Source organism: Hevea brasiliensis, chromosome 8, assembly GCF_030052815.1.
Source record: "Hevea brasiliensis isolate MT/VB/25A 57/8 chromosome 8, ASM3005281v1, whole genome shotgun sequence".
Classification (NCBI taxonomy): domain Eukaryota; kingdom Viridiplantae; phylum Streptophyta; class Magnoliopsida; order Malpighiales; family Euphorbiaceae; genus Hevea; species Hevea brasiliensis.
In genome coordinates, this window is record NC_079500.1 from 64,335,847 (window position 1) to 64,350,260 (window position 14,414).

The window sequence follows — 14,414 nt, forward strand, 5'->3', positions numbered from 1 at the left end:
AGACTTTGGAATAAACCAATTATTCGTTTCGCTCTTTCTCTATAGATGCGAATCCCAAGAATATAGGTTGCCTCCCCTAAGTCTTTCATGGAGAATGTATTTGACAACCATACCTTTATAGTCGTCAACATACCTGTGTCATTACCAATCAATAGTATGTCATCCACATATAAGACAAGGAAAGTGATAGCACTGTCACTAACCTTCTTATATACACATGGCTCATCCTCATTTTTTATAAAACCAAAGGATTTAATGGCTTCATCAAAACGGATGTTCCAACTCCTCGAAGCTTGTTTCAACCCATAAATGGATCGCTTTAGCTTGCATACCTTGGAACCATCTTCGGATTCAAATCCCTTAGGTTGTTCCATGAAAATGTTTTCTTCAATGTATCCATTGAAAAAAGCTGTTTTGACAACCATCTGCCAAATCTCATAATCATAGTACGCAGCTATTGCTAATAAAATCCTAATTGATTTAAGCATGGCAACAGGTGAGAAAGTCTCCTCATAGTCGATTCCTTGCCTTTGGCGAAACCCTTTCGCTACTAGCCTTGCCTTATAGGTCTCTACCTTTCCATCAGAACCAATTTTCTTCTTGAAAACCCATTTGTTCCCTATAGGTATAATGCCTTCAGGTGGGTCAACAAGATCCCAAACTTGATTCTTATACATGGAATCAATCTCGGATTTCATAGCATCAATCCATTTTGAAGAGTCTATATCTGATATAACTTCTTCATAGGTAAGTGGATCATCTCCATGATCTACTTCTTCATGAGTAGACAACTCTTGTTCTTCTTCATGAAGAAAACCATATCTCACTAGTGGGTGAGACAACCTGGTTGTTCTACGAGGAACAGCTGTAGATGTTTCATCAACGGGTATTGGTTGACTAGATGGATCTATATCCATCTGATCTGTTGGTTGATCAGAATTCTCTAATTCTAACTCTATTTGCCTTCCTTTGCCTCTTTCTTGGACAAATTGTTGTTCAAGAAATGTGGCATCTCTACTTATCACAACTTTTGTGAAGTAGGAAAATAAAAATAATATCCAAAAACTATCTTTTGGATATCCAACAAATCGACCTTTTTCTGATCTGGTCTCCAATTTATCAGTGTTCAGCTTTTTGATATAAGCTGGACAACCCCAAATCTTAACATGCTTAAGACTTGGTTTTCTTCCATGCTATATCTCATAAGCTGTGGAAGAAACTGATTTTGATGGAATCCTATTCAGAATATACAAAGCTGATTCTAATGCAAATCCCCAAAAGGAGATTGGCATATCAGTATAGCTCATCATACTACGTACCATATCCAATAGGGTACGATTTCTCCTTTCAGATACACCATTCAGCTGTGGCGTTCTGGAGAGTCGGTGAGAAACAATGCCATGCTCTCTCAAGTATTCATCAAATTCGATACTCAAATATTCACCTCCACGATCGATCGAAGAGCTTTAATATTCTTTCTGTTTGATTTTCTACTTGATTTAAATTCTTTGAACTTTTCAAAGATTCATGTTTGTATTTCATCAAATACAAATACCCAAACCTTGATTTATCATCGATAAAGGTAATAAAATAATGAAAGCCCTCTAGCCATTTCTTTAAATGGACCACATACATCACTATGTATTAGCTCCAAAATATTTTCACTCTTAGCCCTTGTCCAACAAAGGGTGATCTAGTCATTTTGCCTGAAGGCAAGATTCACAAGTTGGAGTAGGCTCGAGCCCAATGAGGATAGAATCCCCATTTTCTCCAATTTTGCAATCCTATCTTACGCAACATGATATAACCTTAAGTGCCAAATATATTTTGAACTTGAGTTGGTTTTCACCATGGCATTGTATTCTTTTAGATCACTTGCATTCAATTTGTGTTTGTCATTATTATCCAAATAATAAAGACCATCATTCATATAACCGAACCAACATATTTATTTCCAAAATAAATATTGCAAACATCATCTGTGAACTGAAATTCATAGCCATTTCTAGTCAAACTAGATAAAGAAATGATGTTCTTAGAAGCATCAGGTACATATAAAATATTATCCAAATACAAAACATGTCCAAACAGGTAAAAGATTTAGATCCTATGGCTAAAGCTTCAACGGTTGAGCCATTGCCAATCAGGACTCTAATATCTTGAGAGCATAGTCGCTCTTGTTTGCTAGTTCTGCATATCATTAGAAATGTGCAAGCGCACCGATATCTAAAACCCAAGTTGTAGATGAACTATGAGTATCATCGAATCTAAATAACAAGATATGGACATACCTTAGAAGGTGTATCCTTCTTGTCCTTCAGAGAAGCAAGATACTGCAGGCGGTTCCTTTTCCAGTGCCCATCCTTTTGGCAGTGGAAACACTTTCCTTTGCCTCCATCAGCTTTAGTCTTCCTTTTCTGTTTAGCTATTTTCTTGGAAGGACCAGGAATCTGAGGTTTCTTTTTCTTATTGCCCTTCTTTTTGTTGGACTTTCCAGTAGAAGAAGATGCAACCAAAGCTACCTCTTTTCCTTTATTGCCTGGCATATTCTTTTGGGTAATAACCAGCATGTTGAGTAAACCAGCTAAGGTGCATTCCTGTTTAGTCATATGGAAATTTGTCACAAAATTCCCAAACGACTCAGGAAGGGACTGAAGGATCAAATCCGTCTGTAGTTGGAAATCCATGTTAAAGTCAAGATGTTCCAACTGCTCAATCATCTGAATCATCTTGTGGACATGATCCCCAACATTCTGTCCCTCAGACTTCCTCATACGGAATAGCTGTCTAGATATCTCATACCTAGCATTCCTGCTGTGCTCACCATACAACTCTTGTAGGTGAAGGAGGATCTCACTCGCACTCTGCATGTTCTCATGTTGCTTCTGTAACTCATTACTCATGGAAGCAAGCATGTAACACTTAGCTCTCATATCATGCTCCTTCCACTTGTCCAAAGTTTCATGTTCCTCTTGTGTGGCCTCTAGAGGTAAGGGACCAGAAACATTTGAATCTAGAACATATCCTATATGTTCAAGGTTCAGGACAAGTTTCCAATTTCTTAGCCAATCAGACAGATTAGGTCATGTCAACCTATTGTGATCAAGTATGCTTGCAAGGATATTGGATGGTGGTGGTTGTTTTGTGCTCATTTTTATCAGAAAATTAACTGCAGAAAATAACCAGATTAATTAGTAAATGTATCATGTAATTAACTAAAATGATTATGGTCTTTTAATCAAATTGGTCCTCCCACTAACTTAGCGAATCCTACACTTCCAAAGTAGAAAATGGAAATCCTAGTTGGATGGATTTCTAGTGGGTGATTGAATTCTTATAATTCTATTGATCATCCTCAGGTACATCCATTATTGGAATTACAATAAACTATAAGTGAGCAACTCTTTGCCCATCACATCTCATGTGAGGTTCAATCCTTTACCTAACCCCTAATGCTCAAAATCTCAGGTACATCCATTATTGACTTATCTTGCATTAGTTAAGTTGATCCCATTGAGCCAGTAATTATGCAAATAATTTTAATGTCCTCAGGTACATCCAATATTGGCCACTAAACCATTTACATATTTACAACATCTCATGCTTAATAATTATTCTTAAGAAAATCTTTTAAATAAATTGCATCTTATGCAACTATTTAAAATTTCTTAAAATAATTGCCCCAATGGAGGGCCTATGTTATAATTACTTTAATTATAGCATTTCCAACTTAATCATTTGTTTGGAAGATTTTATGGTCATTCTATTTACTATTAAGGTCTCACTTTGCACATTATCCATTTAGCATGCATATATCATATAATTGCATACATTCCCATACATCTCATGCATTCATGGATAAGCAGTAAATATGGTATGATCATGGACTTTCTAAGGGATTCAATTCTGAGCCACCAAGAATTGAATCAGGGCATTCCTAGGTGCATTTCATTCATTCATTTTACAAGAGTTGCTGAAGGAGTACATAATCAACACTTGATCTTGAATTCCTCCCACTGGTCCCACCAATGCTCTTGACCTCCTTGAACTTCTTGCAATCCAATATTACATAGTAATCCTTGGCATACGAAGGCGAATTTACAAGAACTTAAATAAATGAAATTACAACCCAAAAATTATTACAAACTTAATAATACATCCCAAAAAAAAATTAAAATAAATTAATTAATTTATAATCCCAAAGAAACATAAAAGAAATAAATCCAATCACATTGGTCTTTTATAGTCCATGATCATCCATCATGCATATCACTATTTAACAATTAAATAAAACATACATACTTAAATTAAATTGAATATCTCATATTCAACTTAAAAATCCAGATTTGAATATGATTCAAATAAATTTAAAATTCAGATTTGAATCTCATTCAAACAAATTTAAAAATTCAGATTTGAATCACATTCAAACAACTTTAAAAGTTCAGATTTGAATCACATTCAAACATTTTTAAAAAAATCAGATCTGAATTTTATTCAATCAATTTTAAAAAATCAGATTTAAATATGATTCAAACAACTTTAAAAATTCAGATTTGAATCACATTCAAACAACTTTTAAAATTCAGATTTGAATCACATTGAAACAATTTTTAAAATTCTGATTTGAATCATAATTTAATTGTGTGATAAAAACTACTAATTAAACACTTTAATTAGTCAAAGAATAGGCCTTAGATCATACAACAATTGCAGAATTAAAAGCCAAACCTTAAACCACCCATGGAAGCCAAACCATGCGCACCATTGATGGTGTTTTTTTCAAGTATGCCGCTAACTTGCTTTGCAACCAGCAATGAACTCTTGATCTCATGATCAAACACACAATTAAATCATATAATCAACAATCTAAATGGAAAATATAGTGGCTCTGATACCAATTGAAGGAACAGAAGCGTGAAAAACACAAGTTTATACTATTGAATTCAAAAATTTTCACCTAGGGTCACATGCATCATGCAAGATTTATTTTTATCTATTTAATTTCAATGATAAACAACATATTAAAACTCTTTTAATATGTTTTTGGATTTGTATTTGCCATTTAAGATTTTAAAATTAATCAGATTAATTTTAGAACCCTAGATTAAATCAAGAACGATTACACTAACCTCTTGATGCACTGCAGCGTGTCTGCGCCTTTGAGATTCGTCTTCAGGACACCAGATGTTGTCCCTCTAGCTTGTCCACACCAAAAACACCTATGGCAGCCCTTGAATAGCTTCTAAAGCTTTTTCTATTAATTAGAAAATCAAGTTCTGCCTTTTAAGAGATTAAAGATGTAAACAGGACACTAGAAACAATTTCTAGCATTCTTAATTCAAGAGATTGATGGCTAATCTCTTTGAATTGATGAGAAGAAGAATAGATGAAAATCCTCAAAATTGCGTGACAAATGAGAGGAGTGGCTGCTGGTTATTTTTTCTTTTCATAACCACACTTAAATAGCTAGGTTAACACAATAAACCCTTGCCACATGTCACCCTTTGATTAGCTCTAGGTTTAAGTGACCCAATCACATTGTGCCAAGTGTCAAACCTATATTTAATCTTGATTTTAATCATCTTACATGATTAAAAAAAAACATTTGGCAAGCTTATGTGTAATCCCATGTGTCACCATCTCATGGTGCCACGTGTCACACTGCAAAATGACTAAAATGCCCCCGTGTCTTAATTTTGAGTTCTCAACCCAAAATAATTATTTTTCTTCTTCTAATTAATTTATATCAAATATAAATTAATTAATTAATCTCTATTAATTAATTTCTCATTAATTAAATTCATATTTAAACACTTTAAATATAAATTTAACTTATATTATACATCCAATAATCTAGATTTGGTTTCAAGTCATGCTAGGGACTTTTCAATTTAATTGCAAACCAAACCTATTTAATTAATCAATTAAACTCTTTAATTAATTAACTAAATCATATTTAAATAGGTGATTACTTGTGTATGTGTGTGACTTACTAGGCTCATCACTAATTGGCAATGAGACATGATATCAACTCTTAATATCATCAGAACTATTTCTTACCATAAATGATTTCTCTAAATCATTTTATGAACCTCATAGACCATGGTTAACACCTAGCATAGCATGCCATGGCCACCCAATTAGTAATAAGGTTTACCTTAAATGAACCTATAATCATATGTTACCATGCACTAGAATTTCTCTGTTACAAAATCCCAACTCAAGCTGGAGTCATGGTTTATGTCAAACTCCATTTGCTATGAATATTATGTTCTCTTTTAATTCCAGTTCTTGATTAAAAAGATTTTCTCATCGGAAACTCTTTTCTGAATAAATCTATCTGTCCTGGCCAGGAACTTGAAACATCAAGAACAATTAAATGAACATAGGATTTTATCTCTATTTACTTAGAGGAACAGATTTCATCTTGATCAACACCTACCTCCATATATAACTAGTAGGAGCCAACACATGCCCATATACCCATACACAGTACAAGTATGAAAGCAGTATCAAACTCAAACTACCTATATACAAGATAACTGTGCTATCTCAGGTCTAAAGATTATATGCACTGATATGATTTATGACAAAACATTGACAAGAGTAAACTCTATGTGCTTGTCATAAGTGTCACTGGTTCGGCCTACTTATCATTTATAAGTGCCTATCATGTTTGTCATATGGCATGAGACTCACCATTCCATCTTATTTATATCTCATATAAATAACTTGGGAACAAACATGAATACAATCTTTCTGGATAAGTCATGTCCTTATTATGAAGTATCCTTGATTGTGAACCTATTTATGATACTTTGTGCTAGAAATATTGTCACTCATATTCTTAACAACTTAAGAATAATATTTCTAACAAAATATCAATGGACCTTTTCTATTACACATAAATATATTATATAAATAGAAAAGTGGAAATGCCTTTTATTAATAAAAATATGTACAAGATACATACTAAATGATATGCTCTAGGGCATACTACTAACATGGTGAAGTGCAGTTTCTTGAATACCCTCTCCATCCGTTTTTTGCTCAGCTTCCAATGGGTCCACTGTACCCTTGAACTCGGTTGCCCCATACTTCATTAACTTGTCATATTGTTTGGCTGGGGATGGTGGTTGCATTGGAGGTGCTTGCACAGGAGCTTGGAGTAGTATATTGCCAGTAATTTGTTGAAATAGTGCAGCCATCTGCTGAGTGACCTGAGCAGGAAACTGCATTGGTGGGATGGGTGTAGACGATCCACTAGCATTCTGAGGAGCTGGGGCCTCCCCCTGTACCTCAGCTGCTACTGATTGCTCTACTGTTTGATCCCTCTCTTCCATACTGAATCAAAAAGAATTCTACTACTTGGACAACCAACAGAAGGAGATTTCCCCCATTAGTCCATATTTATGATGTAATGCACTATATGTATCAATTAATGATAGTTGAGCAATTGTACTTATCAAAAATTTTCAAACATGCAATTTCAAAACTTGTATAAAAACCAAAGCTCTGATGCCACTAAAACATGTCACACCTTATCCCTTGTAAGGCACGACACGTTCTCATAGCATACCTAATGAATTACCAAACTACACCTATCGATAACCCATTAGTTATGCTACAAGGGATTTTAAACAAATTATAACTTTTGATCTTATCAATTCTTTTATGGAAAACTGCATGGGAATAGTTAAAATTCAATGTAAACATTCATTGGAAATAATGATAGATTGAATATTGCAAAGGTTACATTTTCATAAGTCTCAAAATAAAATACAAATAATTACAAACTCAAAATACTTTAGTAATGCAGTGCTATTTAATACAAACTGCTCAATGTCCATACATCCATACATATAGGTGTAAAATACATCCAAAGGAATCACAAGGGTATACCTAACGTAAATACCCACAATCAATACTAAAATGCTGCTTCCAAGTCTCTCACTCAGCAGCCTTCTCCTTTCCCTTACTTGCGACAACATAAAGAAGCTATCGCTGAGTATATCACTCAGTGGTTCACAATTAATAACTTTAAAACTTAAGGTAAAACACAATTTGTCAAAGCATAATAAATCACATTTTTCTTAAGCATGAAAACTTCACAATAGTTATAAGTCCATAAGAGCCATTTATTGAAATAACATTTCAAATAAAAATTCACACTTCATAAATCACAATTTACAAAGCATTAGTGTTGCCAACATGAACACACAGTTTAGGCCATGAAAAAAAAATTTCACGATTAGTGCCGTGTTGTACACCACGACAAAGTAATCTCAACCTCACTAACCGTTATTAATGAGGGAAGGGCTAGCTAGCTAATGAGTACTCATGTAGTCTGACCCCATTAACGATTATTAATAGGAGACATAATCAATATTAATTATCAACCCCAAGTAGCCATTACTACTTTTGGAGTTCAGAAAGGGACTGTCATGCTAACTGTGATTTCAAAATAGTTTCCAAAAATTTCCCACTCAACAATCACATTTATAAACCAATAAACACATTTTAATTCATCATAATATCCATATAAGGGTGGCAGCACCCAAATTTGTTAAATGCAAGAGAAAGCCTATACTTCAGTCAAAGTAAACTTGTTCAAAGTAAACTCATTCAAATAAGCACATTCCCAACAATTTACAAGTTAAAAAACGAAGAAAAAGTTAGTTGTGCACAAACCTTCAATAATTCTCCTTCCTTATTACCTACTTCTCCTTGTCCGTTCCTACTTATTTTTTTACTGAAAATACACAAATAGAATACCTCAATACTAATCTCAATTGCTACCAAAAACTCATTACATGAATGTCTAATGTATCCCAAGTTAGCTTTGCAAATTTTAGAAAGTTTTGGTTTTCTGGCAGCTTGGTATATTGAACTTTGAACTCAATTTTTATCTAGTTTCAATCATAATTTGGTGAGGTGTTCTTCATGAAAATTGTCCCTCTAGGTCTCATTTTGAGCTGTGTAGCCAAAGTTATAGTCAAATGAATTTTACTATTCACGTAGGGCTGATTGTGGCAGCTTTGGTGACTTAAATTTGGCTAACAATTTGATCGGGTTACGTTCATAATTTATCTCCGAGTTCTTCATATGAAATGTTCTACTATGTTTTAAGTTTTCATCGGTTCTAGAATCACCTAAATTGAAGCTTTCTAGAGAGAGTTATAGCTATTTAAAGTTTACTGTTTACGTTGCTGTTCATGTGCTAACAGATTTATCAACTCAAATTTGTTCAGCAATTTGGCTGAGTTAAGTTTGTAATTAGGCTTCAAGTTCTACATACGAAATGTTCTACTATGTTTTAAGTTTCTATCGGTTTAAGAATCACCTAAATCAGAGTTTTCTTCTAACAACCTGAACCTCCGAGTTATGAATAGTACCAATTTTGGTCCATGACTAGTACTATTCAAAGACACCTTGAGGACCAAAAATAAATAGAAAATTAATTGAGATAGACACAATAAAAATTCAAGTGACTCAAAAATATAAGGATTCACCAGGTATATTGTAAAAGAGAGATTATGACCCGATAAGGGCCATTTTGGTCAATTCACTCTAAGAGTTTATTTTTTCTACCAAATGGTCAATTTAATTAAATAAAAATAAATTATTGAATTATGAAGAAATATTGAGGAAAATTTAGTGTAAATATAAAAAGAAAAGAAAGGAAATAAAATTGTAAGTTTTATGACATTTTTTACACAATTAAAATTTTTAATTGAAATAAACTAATTTTGGAAATAAATATATATAAAAGATAAGACAAATTAAAAAGCCATTTCTTCCCTTTCTTTCCCATTTAGTTACCACCCACTCTCTCTCCTTCTCTCTTTCTTTCTTTCTTCTTCTTCCTTCTTTCTCCATTGACACCCATTCTTAAAACACAATTCCTTGCTTTTCCTCCATGGGTTTTCCATCTACTTGGTAGAGAACATCAAAATAATCATTGATTTAGAGATTAAAATCAAGGAAAAATAAGAGATTAGAAGAGGAATAAGATTTGGAAGAGATTGGAAGTGGGAAAAATCATCAAGTGAGGTAAGCTCTCTCTTTCATGCTTGATTTACCAAGTATGCTTTAAATCAAGTTTGGGTGTGATAAAATAACATGAGAAATTGAAAGGAAACATGTATGGAAATCTAAACTAGGGTTTTGGCCAACTTAGGGAAAATTAGGGTTTTTATGTATTTTAGTTAAATTGATGATAAATCTAAGTTAAATTGAAGTAGTATGCATGATTGGGAGTAGTATGATTTCATGGGATTGCATAAATTGAATTATGGAAGATTAGAGTTCATGGGGAAATTGGGTTTTGGTGCTAAAGAGTGAAATTGGTGTGTGTAGTGTTAAATTATGATCATTTAAGGTTTATTTAGTTTGAATTGACATTGGGTTCATGAATGGAAGTAATGAAATGGTAGGATTAGGGAAAATTGCAAACTTTGGTGTTTGAAAATTGTGGGGTTTGTGCTAGGAACTGCCATTGATGTGTCAATGCTAAATTATAGTCATTTTAGGTGAATTAAATGTGAATTGAGGTTGGTTAGTGGGAATAATTGAAGAAATAAAAAATTGAACCTAGGGCAGAATTTGTACACTGAGTTCATTGTGTTTGACAGCCCATAAATTGAGCTACACAACTCCAATTGATGTGAAACCAATTGGGAATGAAACTTAAGACGTAGGGCTAGAATTTTCATGAAGAGAACCAACCCAGAAACTGCCCAGAAATTGCCTAAAACTTGGCTTGAACTTAGAGACAAAATTCGGGAACCTGCAGAATTTGACCATATGAATAGTAAAATTTGCATGGCCATAACTCTCTCTAAAAACTTCGATTTAGGTGATTTTTGAACCGATAGAAACTTAAAATATAGTAGAACATTTCATATAAAGAACTTGAGGCCAAATTATAGACTTAACCCAATCAATATGCTAAGTAAAGTTGAATCACCGAATCTGCAGAAATCTGAAAATCTACAGATTTGCCATATGAACAGTAAATTTGCATAGCCATAACTCTCTCTAGAAAATTCTGATTTAGGCAATTCTTGAACCGATGGAAACCTAAGACATAGTAGAAAATTTCATATGAAGAATATTAGACCAAATTATGGACTTAACTTGATCAAATTGCTGAACGAATTGGGATAGATAAATCTGCCAAAACTGAATCTACAGGATGAACAGTGACATAAATAGTAATGGTATTTTGGTCATAACTTGAGCTACACAACTCTGAATTAGGCGATTCAAAAAGGAAAATAAAGTTAAGACCTAGATGAACAATTTTCATGTAGAACACCTCATCAAATTATGATCGAAACTAGATAAAAATTGGGTTCAAAAATTGGGGTACAAACTTGATCAAAACCAAAACTCTCTAAAATTTGCAAAGCTAATTTGGGATGCCTTAGACATTCATGTAATGAGTTCTTGACAGCAATTGAGATGTGTATTGAGACATTCTATTTGTGTATTTTCAGTAGAGAAAGAGGTTGGGACGGACAAGGAATAATGAGTAAAGAGAAAGGAGAGCATTGAAAGTTTGTGCACAACTAACCTTTTCTTCGTTTTTAAACTTGGAAATTGCTTGGAATGTGTTAAATTGAATGAGTTTGCTTTGAACAAGTTTACTTTGACTGAAATATGGTTTTTTTGTTGCATTTAAGAAATTTGGGTATTGCCACCTTTATATGGCTATTATGATGAATTTAAATGTTTTTATTGGTTTATAAATGTGATTGTTGAGTGGAAAATTTTTGGAAATTGTTTTGAAATAATAGTTAGTATGACGGTCCCTTTCGGAACTCCCCAGTATTAACGGCTACTTGGGGTTGATAATTGATATTGATTATGTCTCCCATTAATAACGGTTAGTGGGGTAAGACTACATGAGTACTCATTAGCTAGCTAGCCCTTCCCTCATTAATAACGGTTAGTGAGGTTGAGATTGCTTGTTCGTAGTGTACAACACAGCACTGATCGTGAAATTTTATGTCATGGCCTAAACTGTGTGTTGATGTTGGCAACACTAATGCTTTGTAAATTGTGATTTATGAAGTGTGATTTCTCATTTGAAATGTTATTCCAATAAATGGCTTTTATGGACTTTGCACTATTGTGAAGTTTTCATACATAAGAAAAATGTGATTTATTATGCTTTGACAAATTTTGTTTTACCTTAAGTTTTAAAGTTATTAGTTGTGCACCACCGAGTGATATACTCAGCGATAGCTTCTTTATGCTGTCGCAGGTAAGGGAAAGGAGAAGGCTACTAAATGAGAGACTTGGAAGCAGTATTTTGGTATTTTTTGTGGGTATTTACATTAGGTATACCCTTGTGATTCCTTTGGATGTATTTTGTACCATATGTATGGATGTACGGACATTGAGCAGCTTGTTTTAAAAAGTACTGCATTACTAAAGTATTTTGAGTTTGTAACTATTTGTATTTTATTTTGAGACTTATGAAAATATCACTTTTGCAATATTTAGTCTATCATTATTTCCAATGAATGTTTACATGGAATTTTAACTATTCTCATGCAGTTTTCAGCAAAAGAATTGATAAGATAAAAAGCTATGATTTGTTTTGAAATCCTTTGTAACATAACTAATGGGTTATCGATTGGTGGAGTTTGGTAATTCATTAGGTATGCTACGGGAACATGTCATGCCTTACTAAGGATAAGGTGTGACATGTTTTAGTGGTATCAGAGCTTTGGTTTTCATACAAGTTTTGAAATTGCATATTTGAAAATTTTTTTTAAGTATAACAGTTCAGTTGTCATTATTGATACATATAGTACGTTACATCATAAATATGGACTAATGGAGGGAAATCTCCTTGTGTTGGTTGTCCAGGGAGTAGAATTCTTTGTAATTCAGTATGGAAGAGGGGGATCACGTAGTAGAGCAATCAATAGCAGCTGAGGTACAGGGGGAGGCCCCACCTCCTTAGAATGCCAGTAGGTCAGCTGCACCCATCCCGCCTATGCACTTTCCTGCTCAATTCACTCAAGAGATGGCTACACTATTTCAGCAAATGGGTAGCAATATACCAGTCCAAGCTCCTATGCAAGCACCTCCAGTGCAACCACCATCCCCAGCCAAACAATATGACAAGTTAATGAAATATGGGGCAACAGAGTTCAAGGGTACAGTGGACCCATTGGAAGCTGAGCAATGGTTAGAACGGATGGAGAGAGTATTTAAGAAACTGCACTGCATCGATGATTTGAAGTTTCAATACTCGGTTTCTCTACTGCATGGAGATACATATGAGTAGTGGAAGACCATTCCTCACAGTTTGGTTGAGCCTCCTGTGTTGACATGGGATGACTTTCTCAGAGAATTTAGACAGAAGTATGTTCTTGACACATATGTAGATATGAAGCTACATGAGTTTCTTAGTTTGAAGCAAGGGAACAGGACTGTAGCCAAGTATGAGAGAGACTTTTCCCGCCTCAGCCACTATGCTTGAAGCCTACTCACTACCAGTAGAGACAGATGCAAATGGTTTGAGGCCGGTTTGAGGCCTAGTTTGAGATTGCAAGTGGTTAGGTTTTGACTTGACAACTTCTCTGGGTTGATATCACAGGCCCTTGAATTGGAAAGGATAGAACTGGAAGGGGCATATGAGAAGGTAACCACTGAAAAAGAAGAGAAGAGCAGTAAGCCTACAGGTCAGAGTTTAAGTAACAATTCGGGTAAGAGGAAAAGCTTTAGGGGACCAAGTAACAGAGGATCTAGTAGGGGAAGATTCTCAGGGTAAAGGCCACCTAGATCCGGACAGTAGACATCTAGGGGTTCCTTTCCTACTCGTACCTGTGAAACCTATGGCAGGAATCATAGAGGAGCATGTTATAAGGCCATAAGAGCCTGTTACAACTGTGGTGGAAGTGGGCATTTTGCTAGAGATTGCACTAGTGCTCGCAGGTCTGGGCTGCCTATCACCACTGAGGGATCTATTCAAGGTTCTGCTTCTAGAGGACAACAGACAGCTAGTAGAGGCCAAGGCAGGGGCAGAGGTAACACTTCTGGTAGCTAGGGCACAGTGAGCCAACCAGAGCAGAGTGGTGCATCAGTTAGGGTGTCCACCATGAGCCAGAGGGAGGAAGCTGAGACATCAGATGTTGTGGCTAGTACTTTCTCCATCTTTGGTAGAGATATATACGTGTCGTTTGACCTTGGTTCTACACATTCTTATGCTAGTGCCAGTATTGTATGTTTTGTTGCCATTCCTTGCTTGAAAATGGATTATGATGTGCTAGTCACTAGTCCCTTAGGGCAAGAGGTTAGGGTGAACAAATTGTATAAGGATTGTCCTTTGGTGATCCAAGGACATACATTCCTGTCAGACTTAATTGACATGCCCTTCCGAGATTATGATA